The sequence below is a fragment of the Suricata suricatta genome, chromosome 3 (genome assembly GCF_006229205.1).
Source record: "Suricata suricatta isolate VVHF042 chromosome 3, meerkat_22Aug2017_6uvM2_HiC, whole genome shotgun sequence".
In the NCBI taxonomy this organism is placed as follows: Eukaryota; Metazoa; Chordata; class Mammalia; order Carnivora; family Herpestidae; genus Suricata; species Suricata suricatta.
In genome coordinates, this window is record NC_043702.1 from 48,760,960 (window position 1) to 48,776,964 (window position 16,005).

Sequence of the window (16,005 nt, forward strand, 5' to 3'; positions counted from 1 at the left end):
AAGAGACAAGAGTCAAAGATGACAAGTAACTTTCTAACTTGAGCCACATTGATGGATTTACTAGGATGAGAACAGCCTAGGAAGAGGGAAAAATTGGGTGTATGGGTTGTGGGGAAATAAAAGTTCTGATTTGGTTGTACTGAGTTTGAAATACTTATTACTTAGCAGGAAGATGTTGAATGGGTGGTAAGCTACATAGTCTGGAACTTAAGAGAAATCTATACATACTAATTTAAGAATCACCAACATATATTTGATAAATAACATATTTCCAAACTATAAAAGGTTCCTATTTCTGTTCTTTTGAGTGGTTCTTCATTCCATGACTTAATTAAATGAGATGGGACAAAGCTTCTAAACAAGATTAAGTAGAAATGCTCAGTTGAAGAGTTACTTTATGTGGAACTACAGCATTCTTGTTGAAAGATGTTGGAGTCTGGGCCGAAGTACCACTAGAAGGTTGCAATAATCACAAAAAGTTGTATTAGGAACATCTAGAAAGGCATTTATTATTACTATAATGGATATGGCTTTATATGTGTAAATATGTCAATGTTGACGTCTCTTTGAAGGTGATATAAAAGCAAGATGATGGAGTTAGAGGTGACTCTGCATTATTTAATCCCATCTGAGTGCGCATAAATGAATTAGGTGTGTGAAATATGTATGCCGTCTTAATAAATCAGACTTTAACTTTGTTACAGAGTTAGTTTACATTTCTTAGTGGCCTGGGAGAAACAATTATATGACTACCACGGAATCATTCCAATCAATGAACAGTCCAGGCTTTTACAACATACGTGAAATGTGGCCAACATTGTGTTTGCCTGTGGATTAAGACCTTGACTTTAGGAGGTTTCAGTTAGGAGATGTTTTCCCAGAGTTAAATACATGTTTTTGCAAATAAACAAGGAATAGAAGTACTGGCTAATCTGGCTGAAAAGTTCTAAGTGTCAACTATAATTAAACACAATCTGAGGGTTTAGGATCCTGACAAAACCATATTTGTGCATGGTGTTCGCCACATTAGAGACAATTTCAACAAGCTGTGAGATGCAGATACTGTAGAATAAGGGGAAAGTAATTTTTTATGTTGGACTTCCAAAACTTCTTACCTTTTCCTTATGGAATATAGATTAATATATATCATCAGTACTTGCAAATGCAGTGAAAGTTGTATTATTCTTAAAATTAAACAATTTCATTCATTCATTCATTCAGCTTTTAAAAAATACACAGGTATTGAGATAACTTTGGAATTCAAGAAGGAGATTATTAGGTTACAAAGTAAGATTTGTAGGGAATGACATCTGTAACTACACAATGTGAAGAATGCCAGAGTCCACACAGCATTCGATGCTGTAAGAAATTTTCCATGAGCAGATTTTGTACGAATGAGTTTCCATCTTATTTCAGACCGCTTCTTTCAGATGCTTCTGTTTTTGATGAGGGTCAGTGACCTAGAAATTTTTGTATCTTATCTTTATGGGATTTCTGACCTCTACTACCCTCATACATACAATTCCTGAAATATTTCTTTTGAAGCTTAGTAGTATTTGAGTACAAATCTAATCTAGGGGGAAAAAAGGTAGGTGTGAGGAAGGTAACAGAAAATGATAAGCAAAACAGATGAGCCAACACAATCACTTTAAGGATGCAAAGAGTATTTTTTTGGTTGCTTGACATTAGAGTGTTAAACTTTAAAGGCATACATTAATGATAAGATAAAAATATTTTAGAGGAAAAGAGGCAAAGACTAGGCTAGGATTATAATGGAATGATTCAAGAGACCTTGCTGATAGTGCTGGAAAGAAAATGCCGTTGCAAATTCTGCTCCTGTAAAATTTTTGGACAGTAAATGAAATAGGGCAAGTGGAACAGTCCACAGAACAGCTGTTTCCTGGTGAAGTCTGCTTTTTGCAGTCCTCAGCCAACAGCGATGTCCACAGTCAGATCTAAGTTTTTAAGAAGTGTTATCATGTGGGAGGTCCACAGCGCCAAGCCTGAACCTGCAAAGACACCCATCCCTTCTTCCTCTGTCAGGGACGCGCCAAGGGGCTGCTGGACAGACCCATCCCTGCTGCCATGGCTCATCTCACAGCTGAACTTCTGGAGACGCCACAGTGATCTCTGAGCTCTAATAGGCATCTTGGGGAAATGGGTGCCAAATGGCCAAATGGCTCCAGGGTAAGATGTGCCAGCAGAACATGGAGCCCGTGCCCCAGAACTGCTTCTTACAGAGCCAGAGTCCGCCCAGAAGCTTCTCACACTCTGCCCTCCCAGTCCCATCAGTTTACCTGTGGGTCCTGTTCACATGGTTTGGGTTGTCTCTCACCAGTTGCATTTGAACTACCACGAGCAGCTAAACAATTCAGCATGCTGTGGCTGCCCAAATACCATTGTTGACTGTGCCACCAACAAAATTTGATATTTCCGTTTGTTTGCCTGCCTTTGGCTAAAAAAAAAAAAAAAAAAAAAAGATGACTTTTAAGTAAGAAAATCTTGAATGAATCTGAGGTCTTTATTTTATTGTTGCCAACCAAGTGTTGCTTTGGTTAAAGCTTGCAGAGTTGAGAAAATGGATAACTTTTCATCAGCCATGAATGGAAAACAAAATAGCTTAAATGTGTGCCTTTCCACAAGACTAGCTCAAATTTGGGAAAACTGGCTAGACTTTCCCATCCCTCGTGTTCTGCAGTAAGTACACAGGTAAATACACCACAACCGATTTTGCCCTTCTGTTGCGAATGCTGATAAAAGTAGTTGTATGTGCAGTTTGGTTGACCCTGCCTTCTGCAGCCCAAAGCTGCTTTGGGATGCTCCTCCAATTGTCAACAATAAACACAGGAAAGGAGGAACTTTCAGCTACAATTTCCACAAAATCTTCACTTAAAGACTGCCTGCTGTTTCTTCCAACTCTGCATGAAAAGCACTTCAGAAAAGTCTTGTATAACTGTCGTCGGCTAAGTTAAGGATAAGCTGTATGTTCGAACTAACAAAATAAGTACAAAACTCTTACCAGTCTTCTCAGAACCAAACTGTGTGCGGTGGTGCTTGTAAGAATGTGTGGCCCAATTAATGGAAAAATACTTAACTAGAAGTTCGATTGCCGGGTTGCCTTTTGCCCTGTAAGTTGGTGTCTAGCCTTGAGCATGAGAACCCTAGCTGCATGCTTATTTTACTAAGGTGGTAACACAAAGAGCCAGATATGAACCAGTCTAATAACTAGTCCCGGGCCAGCTATTAATGCTAAGAATTTATAAACTGAGTGAATACATACCTCTTTGTTATCTCTAATTGTGGCGGTGAAAAAGTTACTAAATTCCCACACCTGATGGTACAAGAGACCCTGTACCAACACAACAGCTCCATTTGACACCCGTGGAAGGAAGGGACCGCAGGCCTGCAAGCTGAGTTAAAAAAAAGTAAAATAAAATAAAGGCTGCATTTGCAGGCAAGTAGATGTGCCATGGTAACATCAAAGTCACCGGTTTTTAAAGTTGTGTGAAATTATTCTCTTGTTACTAAGAGCGAACAGTTTGGACATCTATGTTACCACTTAAAATTATTCATACATTTTTAAAAGCCCCAAATGACGTCGCAGTTTGAAGTATTATTATTAAAACAATCTCTGGGATAAAATATCTACAAGATTCTTTTGCCCCTAAAGCCATTCCCTGATGGCACAGGGTGTAAGGAAGCAACATCCATGCAGGAAGGGCCACAAAAAATGAGCCCATGGAATTTGGAAGTATATTTAAAGGTCAACATTTTCTTAAAAGTAAGACTTTGAAAGTAAAATAAAAGCTTGAAGGCTACTCAAATAGTTCAACTTAGAAAACTGTTGCGTGTGAAAACGGACATTGTAAGCCTACATTTTAAAATGGGAAGTAAATAATCGTGAAAATATATACAAGCTCTAAAATGCTGGTTTATCAATGTTTTAAAATCAATAGTATAGCAGGTGAGAGTTTGCAGGTAGAACATATGAATGTGTGTGTGTGTATGTCCACATATGTGTATGGCTATTTATTATAAGTGAAAATATTTCATCAGCTGATTCCAATTGATGCTTAATTATGTTTTAAGTTAGGGTATGCTATACTGTATTATTTTAATTTTTTAAGGATTATTTTTGTTATTTCAAGTGTGGACCGTAAATGCCTTTACTATAGACAGCAGCATCCTTTGTTCTGTTGAGTAGAAAGCAGCTGTAGTAAGACTGGGTTCTTTGCTTCTGTCTCTATTTTTAGTAAATCAAGGATATGTCCTAGAAAATATTTCCTATGATCATTTTCCCCCTTTTTCTTACAGTGCCCAGTGAACACCAATCACTAGAAATTTAGGAAAATTGAAATCAAAATCATACAACAGCTTGATTCAAGTTTTGTGGATTTTGAGGCTAGAATGGATTTGACGTTTCTTTCTAATAACAAAACTATTGCAGCTACAAATGCAGATTGGATAAACATGATATTAATAAAGCTGCACCACACACGTGCTCACTCATGGGACACTTCTGTGTTTAATCAGTTAACTCGAGTAAAATATGGTGACTCTCAGGAAGAGGTTGTAAACCTAAGTGGTCGGACAAGTTTTTATTTCTCTTTTGCTCTTCTCATTTTTTATTTCATTCTTGTTTATAAAAATCTTGTGGCAAGAATTACTGGTATTCAAAACATCTACCCTGAAATGACTGTCCTTGCTTACCGATTTGAAGCAGCTGTAAAACCTGAGGGGATCAAATGAGTTTCCAATTTCCATAGGCATTTTGAAATGCCTATGATATATCCCACATGATCAGGATTGTTTTGCATTCTTAGAATAAAGCTTGTTGAGCCCCTGGGTTCTTCTTGGGCCTCAGTGAAGGCTGTGTGATTCCTCTGTGTACTTTTGAAAATATTCAGATACCAAATGGAAAGTTAGGAAAGAAGAGAAAGTTAGCCAGCACAAGAAATTGCCCCTAAATGTTTGCAGTCAATTAAAGTCCTGTTCAAGGTTGGGCTGGCATTCCTCCAGCTGTGGTGCTACATGTAAAATAAAATATTGCCAGCTGTGGTCAATTATTTGCTTTCTCTCTGAAACTCGAGAAACGTGTAATCACTGTTAATATGGTAAAAATTGATCAAGTGTGACATGCTATATAATTCACTGATTGCAATAGCCTTTTCGGTACCAACTCTGAGAGCAGTACCCACTGATTAATTCCTAGGTCTCTAGAGCTGAAGTAAGAGTTAGGTTAACTTTTATACTTCACATTTAGCTTTAGTCACATGATGGACAGTTGGTTATAGATCTATGATTTATCCACCTGAGAGAACAGAATCAACTATTAAATGTTTTTGTAAGTGTGTTTAGTAACATAAGAAACGCTTATGATATAAATTGAGTGAATAAAGCAGGACTCAAAGTTGTATATATAATGATTACAGTTGTATAAAAAAATCTGAGGTTAAAAACAAGTCTAAAACATCAAAACGTCTTTTTTTCTGGTTTCCATTTCTACTAAGCCCAATGTATTGATTCAGAAAGTACAACTGGCAGTCTGCATATGATTTGGGGGAAATGCAGAGGGAAAAATAAAGGATTAAAAGCACCAAAAATCGGGCTCCCCTGTGTGGTTCAGTTGGTTAAGCATCCAACTTTGACTCAGGTCATGAGCTCATGGTTCGGTTCATGGGTTTGAGTCCTGCATTGGGCTCTCTGCTATAAGCACAGAACCTGCTTTAGATCCTCTGTTCCCCTTTTGTTTCCCCTCCCCTCTCTCAAAAATAGATAAAAAATTTTAAAAAGCACCCTAAGTTGTAAAGAACCAAAATAAACTAAAACCCCCAAAAACCAAAAAAGTGAAAAATAAATCTGAGAACCCAGACATACATTTTCACAACTTGTGCCAAGATGTTAATTCTGGTATTTTATATACTTTGGTGATAGATATTCCTGTGGATCTTAATATGCTGATTATCTCTGGAGAAGGCGATATCAATGAGGCCACGTAATGAGGTATAATCATAGTCACAAGGGTGAGTTCAGGAGCTAGTTATAAATCCAGCATCAAGTCTGTCAGATTTCAGCTTTCTCATCTAGAGTAGGGGAGTAATAATGTTGTTTACTGAGCAGGACCACTAGACAATCCAGTGAGGCAACACACAGAAAACATTTAACGTACTGCCTGGCCACTAGTCAAAGTTCAGTGTTACCTATTTTTGTGAATTTCGGAATGTCTACATTTGTATTTTCCAACTTATAAACTACAATCTGTAGGTTTTGTGTTTGTGACACAATATATAGTCAACATTAAAAAATACTTTTTTGGGCACAAAATATTTTTATGTCTCTCTCTGATGAAGATTCCAGGATATTATCTTTTGTGACCACTCTGGGTCTAAGTAAGCCTGCCCTTCGTTATCCTGACTAGTTTCCACATTTTCTTGGGGATTTACTCCAGCATTTCCACCTCTGTGTTTTGCTTTTGGCCCTTTAATTTTACCAAATTCCTTTTGTTGTATTCAACAATCATATAATTTTGGAGCAGAAAAAGTACAGGTTTAACTTTGCCTCACTATATCTAATAGACCAGCTGAGAAAAGGGCTGAGGATTAAGGCTGAAGTTCACATTTCATCTTCTAGGGGTGACAGTGTCATTCAACTTCAACAGAGGCCCCTAAAAACTCATAATTTTTCTTTTCTTTTAATGTTTATCTACTGAAGTGAAATTGACATATTATAGTAGTTTCAGGGGTTCTACGTAGTGATACATTGAGCAGTGATCACAAGAAGTCCAGTTACCGTCTGTCAACTTACAAAGTCAATTAAATGCTGTTGACTATATTGTCTGTACTATACACTACACACCCATGCCACATTTATTCTATAATTAGAAGTTTGTACTTCTCAGTCCCCTTGGCCTGTACTCCCCCACCCACTGTGGTAACCCCCAGTCTGTCTGTATCCATGCATCTGAAGCCCATCATATTTTAAATTCCAATTTTTACTATTTTGTTGCTCCTTAGAACTATAATTTTCTTAGTAATAATGATTTAAAAGGGGAGTAGGGAGCACCAAGTCTTTAAGCTTCTTGTGTACATAGGTCCTTTTTAGAAGTCAAATAAAACATCTCCCTTGAGTTCACAGGCCCTTCATTCATAGCTCAGATGATGGCTCGAGCAAACCATCTGACTGCAGATGCTTTTACATGTCTAATGAAGGTCACCACCTTGACACTACTTTAGCCAAGAGGGTTCCTCACAACGGTCACCTCTCTGGGCCAGGTCAAGGACTGGAATCTGCCACCATCATGGCCTAGAAACTCTGTCTCCCTTTGATGACTGGGCTGGGTGCGGTGGCCATACTCTTCAACTGGTCTCCCTGTCTTCACAGTGTGTGTTTGATTCCCCACCGCTGGGCCCTTAGTCAAGTCCTCTTGGGTTTTCTGATAGAGGTTGGTCCCCTGTCAGCTCAGAATGGGTTGGAATCACTGTGTGCAAATTTGTCCACTTCTTGCCCTGCTACTTTCAGGCTCTGTACATCAAGAGTGTGTGGGGAAAGTTCAAGGGGTGCACTCTAGTACGTGTCAAAGAGCACTGAGAACTTAGTGACACTTTAAAAGTGTATAACAGAATGCGTCTGACATGGACCAACATTCTAGTTTCCTCCATAATGTTTCCTTCCACTTTTGTTTTCCTTGAGTTTTGCAGATAACTTCAAAGACAAGATTCCAGATTTTATGGAATTCTCAGCAGGTAGTTTTTGCAGCGAGTATCCATTCCCAGCACTGTTTAGAATATCGTGAACAGAAGAACAGATGTGTTTTCCCTTAGAGGATAACCATGGTGCCCCCGTCATGTATTTCCTTTATGCTCATTCAGCCTCTTGCAAGCACAAAACAAATATTTAAAATATTTTATTGTTGCTGGGCATAGAGACAAGCTGGCACCCCAGTTCCTTATAAATACCACATGCTTTTGGTGATTTTTCCTTGAACTGCAGATTGTAAATGTTCCTGGGGTTACCAGATAACATACTGGAGTTTTGGCTGATTGTAATTGATTTTCTAATCAAGGTAATTCATGCAACCAAGATGAAAATACTGAAACCTGAATACGTTGGTCAATCTTTTCTACCACTTCCAACTACATGCCATATGATTACTTAAAAGAAACCTCCCAAATCCAATCAGCTGGTGGTAATGAGGGCAGACTAAACCAGAAAAGGTAGAGCTTTGTGTGATTGTGTTATTTTATCTAAACATAAACTTTCCTGGTGAACCCCCAATGCAGTGTCTCATTTCCATTTGGAAAATTGCAATTGGTGTTTTTTCCATTGTCTATTTTGGTCCTTATGAAAAGAAAGTGGAAAATGGCCTGATGAGGTGGCATAATGCTTAAATCCACACGCGGTCTCTAACTTTTCTCCCCACAGGGTTCAGTCTACAAAGTCTCCAACACTTGCTGCTATTAATAAAAACTGAATAAAATGATGCCTTTGTCTGAAGACATTAGCAGGATTGCAGTCGTGTTCCAAAGCGTTTGGGGGCGGGGAGGAGGGTGTGAGGAGGCCAGTCACCCAGGGTGCAAACCTAAAGGGCCCTGCCTGCTATGTTTGTTAAGGGGAAAGGCACCCAGCCAGCCCTCTGGGAACCACAGGGGCTCTGTCGCCAATCTGCGTGTCCATGCTGCTCAAACTACTCTGCTTACTCTAAGCAGTTCTACCACATGTGCTCAGAGACTCTAAAGACCATTTATACATTTTATTGAAACAAGTTTTAAAAAGAAGGAGAAGCAGTAGTGCTCTATGCTCATGTGAATGACTACTTTAGAGTTAAGGTTATAAAGATATTAAACATTTTGGACTTAAACCAGGAAATTAGCACATTATCCTCCCTCCCCACACTTCCCGCCTCCCAAGCCCTCCACAATAGACAGATTCTTGTCCTATTTGTTTGTTATTTGAGGATACTGCAGTGGTGTAGCATCCTGGCTGAACAGTAAAATCAGGTGATTTTACTCTGGGCAAACTCTGGACCCCGTCAGAGCCCACCTGAATCTGCCTTCTGGATTAGTTCCCCAGGACTCTGTCATAAATGTTTCCCAGGTGATTCTAATCTACAGTGAGGATTCAATGAGAACCACGTGGCGGTACTTACTCTTATACCCTCAAAGTTTAGCTCACTTCAGAAACACAAGAAGAGCTTGGGAATAGCAGACCTTTGGGCCCTCCTTCCAGGGTTACTGACTAAGTCTGGGGTGAGTTCTGAGAATTTCCTTTCTATCAAGTTCCAATGTTCACTGATTCTGCTTCGGGGATCACACTGTAAAAACTATTGCTCTGATATGAATCCTAACTCATTCTGCATATCCTAAGGTGTTTTTAGCCCTAGAAAATATCTAGAAGTGCTACTGTTGTTCCTAACGGAGTTTTGGAGAAGGAGATAGATTCAGTGCCATAGAGCAGGAGGTGGAGGAAAGGGACTTTAAGAAAAAAAAAAGTGAGAATGTTATAAAAATTGAAGAGAGGGAAGGTTTGAATTTGAGAAATACTTCCTGGGCAGACAAATTTTATCAGAGAAGTTTGAAGGGAGAAAACTAGGGGGAAGCTATAATGGATGTAAGAGGATTTAAGGGAAGTTTTAAACCAGTGTATTGGGGTCTCCCTGTCTCTCTCAATGTGCCCAGAAATGTACGAACAAGAGGGTTTGTGATTGTGTCACCCAAAGTCAGTGCCACTCTCTCTGGGATGAACTATGAGCCATGCTTTTATAAGCATTGCATTCCCCATACTTTTTTACTTCTTCATTATCTTCTCTAGAAGAATAACAACAAGCAAGCTTCAACAACTCTCTGGGGAACAAGAATTAGAAGGAATGGGGTTTCAAAGACTCTGAAGTCTGTTCTTGAAGGCTAAGCAGAAAGAGATTTGTTTGAGTCTAGGTGAAACTGTGTTCTGGATGATAATGGGGGTGAAGGAAAATGTGGAAAAATTTATCCGGTGGCTCCCCATCTCCCTTTGGTCCAAAGAAATCTTGGGGTGTGAGAGTCCCCTGCACTTCAGGTGTGTGTGTGTGTGTATGGGGTGGGTGGAAATGAAGAGGTGCCCAGGAGGGCCTTACATAGACAGGGCACCTCAAAGGGAGGTAAGTGCTCCAAGCATGGACAGCCTACCCCTGGGAAGGTGTCAGAACTGACACAGGGCTGAGACAAGATACAGGAGGGCTGAGAGAATCTAGGGGGTGCAGAAAGGGGCATGTGATTTGGTCAGTGGGGTTGGGGCATGGATGCTTATGGAGTGGCACATGGTCCCCACCACAAAACTCTCAATTACTCATGTGACAAGAAGCTACACATGAAATGAAAACCAGCCACGAAACCTCAACAATCCATTTGTTTGAAAGTTCTGTCTAGACTCAAAGACTGTAAATTCACCAGACCAAGGTAGGCTTCCCCTTTGTTTATAGTGCCCATTCTCACTACAGGAAGCATTAATGCATGATATGAAATGACCCAAAAGCAAAATGGGAACGTGGACTCTGGTTATCAATGAACAGGTTCACTGATTTCCAAATTAGTGAAAGAGGGTGACATAGAGTTGGGAAAGAAGTGGTGTTTAAAATTTACTTTAGAAGAATCTGATCAGATTCACTGTACCTTTATCACAGTTAATTTTTTATCTACAAATACTTGCAAATACTTTTGGCACTCACTCCATGATTAGAAGGAAATGAACTGTTTAGCAGTCACGACACCTGAGATCTATTCCTCATTTAGTTGATATCTAGTGGTATGTAATCAGGTTCTTCTGTCATCCTGAGTCTCACGGTTTTCTTACAAAATGACTATCTAAGGGCAGCCCTGACAATGATCCTATGAAACAGAGAGGCAGAATCTCATGTTATGTCCTAGTTAGGCATGCAATAAATCTGTCCACTTTGTCTGTCTTCAACTAAGATTCAAATTAGAGAAAACTCAGATTTCTTTCCTTGGGTTAGGAGTTGAGGCCAAAATAAGGTTTAAGAGAGCACAAAGAATCAGTAGAGCCTTGTCCTCTAGGTAGGAACATAGGGGACAAATGTTATGACAGTTCAATTTTGGTAAACAAGAAATTTGGCTACATTACTACAGCACCAACAGTAGAGTTTAGTAACTACTTAGTTTCTTTTTCTTTTCTGGAAGTGGGGGGAAGTTTACATTCCTCAAAGGACATTGACTAAAATAAATTAGACTTAGACTGGAATCTTTTTTTAAAATAACAAACGGCAAACCTTATTTCTTTGTTTCTTCTGCTGCCCTCTATTCGTTCTGATACTGGCAAAGTAAAACAACAAAAATTTTTTGAGATTCAGACATTTATTTGATATGAAAATTAAATATATTTCCTATTTCTACCTCACCTTCATAGGTAACGCATTTTATAGCTAAAGTAGAAAGTTTCTCTAAAAAATTAAAATTATAATGGAACAAGTACAAACTCTAACTGGGTTATTAAGGATTTAATCAATAACTTAAAATCTGATATCAATGTTATTTTGTGTAATTGCATTATTAAGCCAATAAGAAAATAATCATAGTATTATTAAATAACTGAAAGTTATCCTTTACAGATCATTTGTGGCTTATCAGTGACATTCTGCCAGTCCCACTGAAACGTTATTTTTGTTGGATTATCAATTTAAAATTTATCCCTTCATTAGTTCCTGGTCCCACCTCCCACCCTCTCACAGAGCTTTCTCTTTCTCTTTTTCTTTCTTTTTCCAGTGTCTCAACACTCTCCCTATAGGTTATTTTTGCCTCCACATATAACTGTACTCAAGATGTTCCCAAACTAAAAACAATTAGATCTTGTCTACCCAATGCTCTATCTTTCCTTGTCTTGCTTTCTTTTTCTTTTCTCTTTTCCACTTCCTGTCTTCATTTCTTTTTGTCTCCACAGACCCCATTTCCTGTCCTTCTCTCTTCTCTTTCAATATCTCCCTTTCATTTGCTCATTGGGTAAGAAAACTGTTGAAGGTAGGGGTGCTTATGATGTATCTAACATTGTAGTGAATTCCAGAATATAGGAATATACTCCAAAAGCTGGGCTGTGCCGTCATGGGGCCTAATATTCAACAAAGACAAGCATTCTGTAAACAGCCAGTTTAGTATCCTTGCTCCACTTCTTACCTCACCTCTGTTGCAACTGGGCTTGATGCTCCAGCCATCAATGACCTCTCAGTTCCAAAAGCATTGAACCCTTTTTGCTCCACTTAAACTTTTAACTTTTTAGCAGAATTTATCACTTTATTCTTCTGGAGACTTCTTTTTCCTTTGCTTTGCACCCCCATTCTTCACTGGCTTTCTTATTCTTTCTTATCCCCCAGGCCCTTTTGGTAACCTTCTTATGCTTATTAATAAAATGGGTGGCATTTCATGATGTTCTATGATTAGTCCTTTCATAATATTTCTTCTCTGATTTTCTGAGGCAAACCTACCTACTGGCATGCATTCTGCTGCAAACAATGCACTGGGAACTACATATTTAATCTTCTCTCTCCCACAGATGAATTCCATCTATTTAACTGCTTCGTAGCATCCTATCTCAAACTCAAAAGCTTCTAAATTGAACTCATTTTCTTTAAAACTGTGCTTCCTGGGGCACCTACATGGTACAGTTGGTTAAGCCTGACTTTTTTTTAATTAAAAACATTTTTTAATGTTTATTTTATTTTGAGAAGGAGACAGAGTGTGAGTAGGGGAGAGGCAGAGAAAGAGGGAGACACAGAATCTGAAGCAGGCTCCAGGCTCTGTGGTGTCAGCACGAAGCCCAGTGCAGGCCTAGAATCTGTGAACTGCTAGATCATGACCTAAGCTGAAGTCACCTGCTTAACTGACTGAGTCACCCAGGTGCCCCAAACCTCTGATTCTTGATTTCAACTCATGGTCATGATCCCATGGTCATGAGATCGAGCCCCACATCAGGCTCTGTGCTGAGCATGGAGTCTGCTTAAGATTCTCTTTTTTTCTCTCTCTACTCCTTTCCCTGCTCACTCACTCTCTCTAAAGAAAAACAAAAACAAACCCAGTGCTTCCTGTCTCATTTTAGAGAATCACTGTACACACAATCACCTAAACTAGACTAGGTTGTTGTAAAGAAGAGCAGCAAGATTTTCAAGAACGGGCTTTTATAGGTAAGATTCAGACTGAGATTTAAATGACAAGGAGCCATTTATATAACTACCTGAGAGACCAAGTATTGTCGGCAGAGGAAACCCAATGCAAAGGCCCAGAGGCTGAGAGAATGAGTCTAAGGAGTTCACAGGACAGAAAGAAGGCCAGTCTGGCTGGAGGGTAGCGTGAAAGAGGGAGGCAAGTGCCAGATGAGGTGGAGAAATTGGCAGGGATTACATGAAGGTTGTTCTCAGTCCCTGAAAAGGTTTAATTTTATTCTACATAAAATGGATTGCCATTAAGGGATTCTTCAGCCATAGGATGACATTTGATTATGGTTCACGAAGAGGACTTCTACTACTCAATAAATAACAAATTGTGAAAGGGTAAGAATACAAACATGGTGTCCAGTTAGAAGGCTGTTCAGTAACACAGACAAGAGATGCTGAACATTGTAGATAGTAGTACAGTGTTTCCTTCTCTTCCAGGGAGGAGGAGGCAGGATATACTTGTGAAGTAGGATTAAAAAGATGTGCTGACAGATTAGATAATAGAAGTGAAGTGAACAAAGCCATCAAAGATTATTTCTGATTTTTAGTATGAGCAGCTGTGGAGCCATTTTGCTGAGTCAAAAAGAACATGGGAGAAATGGGAATTTGGGGTTGGGGGAAGGCAGATAGAAAGTTTTGTTTTGAATATGTAAAGTTTGAAATACCTTTAAGATCCACAGAAGGAAATGCCAAATAGGCAGTTGGATAAATGAATCTGGAGCCTGGTAGAGAAGTCAGAGCTGGAGACCCAGATGTGAGAGCCGTTGACAAACGGATGGTATTTGAAGTTCTGGGAATGTATACAATTGTGCAACAAGTGACTGTAGGCAGAGCAGAGGACAAGAGGACTGAGGACGGAGTCCTGGGTTACAGGGATGTTTAGAGGTCTGGTAGGAGAGAAACGGGCAGACTAAAGACAGGGACTAGAGGAAGCAGAAGAATAGGAGAATGTAGTGTCAATGAAGCCAGAGAGGAGTTTGCTTTGCTACAGACTCATCAGTGCTACTGAGAGGTTAAGCAAATGGAGGGCAAGAAAATGGACCCTAGGTAGTTTGTCAGTGATCTTGACAAAGCAGTTTTGGAAAGAAGGTAGTCCTGCCTTTGAAAGCGAGTATTTCAAATTGCCCTACTATATTTTACTTGTATTATTCTTTGCAAGTTTACAAATGGTTTTATTAACAGTGCTATCATCCTTTATAATAGCTAATAATGGTCACAATTAATGAAAGCTTATTAGAATAGTATGTGCAAAAGCATAGACACCTAGAAATCAGTATGATCTCTCAGGAGCTGAGATTGGCTGTATATGGCTAGAGGTTTTGGTACATAGAGGAAAATGAAGGTGGAAGAGGATAAAAAAGAGTGAAAGTTAGGTTGGGACAGGTAGACAGGACAGATAAGAAAGAGTAAAGTTTTATAGTTTTGTAGCTTTTCAGAGTTCTGTCATTTTTTCTCATATAGATCTTATGTATATTTTATTAGATTTACACCTATATATTTCATTTTTACGGGTGTTACTGTAAATGATACTGTGCTTTATTTTAAATTCTATTTGTTCACTGCTGGTATATAGAAAGTGATGGACTTTTGAATAGTAACCTTGAATTCTGCAGCCTTGTTATAATTGCTTGTGTGGGTTTTCTTTTCTTTTCTTTTTTAAAATAGTTTATTGTCAAATTGGTTTCCGTACAATACCCAGTGCTCTTCCCCACAAGTGCCGTCCTCCATCACCACCACCTCTTTCCCCCCATCCCCTTCCCCCTTCAACCCTCAGTTCATTTTCTGTATTCAATAGTCTCTCAAGTTTTGCCTCCCTCTCTCTCCCCAACTCTTTCCCTCTTCCCCTCCCCCTGGTCCTCCATTAGGTTTCTCCTGTTCTCCTGTTAGACATATGAGTGCAAACATATGGTATCTATCCTTCTCCTCCTGACTTATTTCGCTTAGCATGACACCCTCGAGGTCCATCCACTTTCCTACAAATAGCCAGATTTCATTCTTTCTCATTGCCATGTAGTATTCCTTTGTGTATATATACCACATCTTCTTGATCCACTCAGCAGGTGATGGATATTTAGGCTCTTTCCATGTTTTGGCTATTGTTGACAGTGTTGCTATGAACATTGGGGTACATGTGCCCCTATGCATCAGCACTTCTGTACCTCTTGGGTAAATCCCTAGCAGTGCTATTGCTGGGTCATAAGGGAGTTCTATGGATAGTTTTTTGGGGAACCTTCATACTGTTTTCCAGAGAGGCTGCACCAGTTTACATTGCCGCTTATGTGGGTTTTCTAAAAAAAAGGATTTATTTATTGATTTTTTTTAAGGGTTTTCTACATAGATGATAATGTTATCTGGAAATGAAGATGGTTTTATTTCTCTCTTCCCAATCTGTATGCCTTAATTTCCTTTTTTTCTTCATTACCAGGACTTCCATTACAGTGTTTTTAAATTATTTTTTTAATATAGTTTATTTTTTGAGACAGAGGGAGACAGAGCATGAGTGGGGGAGGGGCAGAGAGAGAGGGAGACACAGAATCCGAAGCAGGCTCCAGGCTCTGAGCTAGCTGTCAGCACAGAACCTGATGTGGGGCTCAAACTCATGAACCGTGAGATCATGACCTGAGCTGAAGTCGGATGCTTGACCAATTGAGCCACCCAGGCGCCCCCATTATAGTGTTGGAAAGCAGTAGTGAGAGGGCAAATCCTTGCCTGGCTCCTAATCTTAGTAGGAAAGTTTTGAGTTTCCCACCATTAAGTGTAATGTTAGCCATATTTTTTTGTCTAATTTTGAAAAATGAAGTTGCGATTTCCTTCTA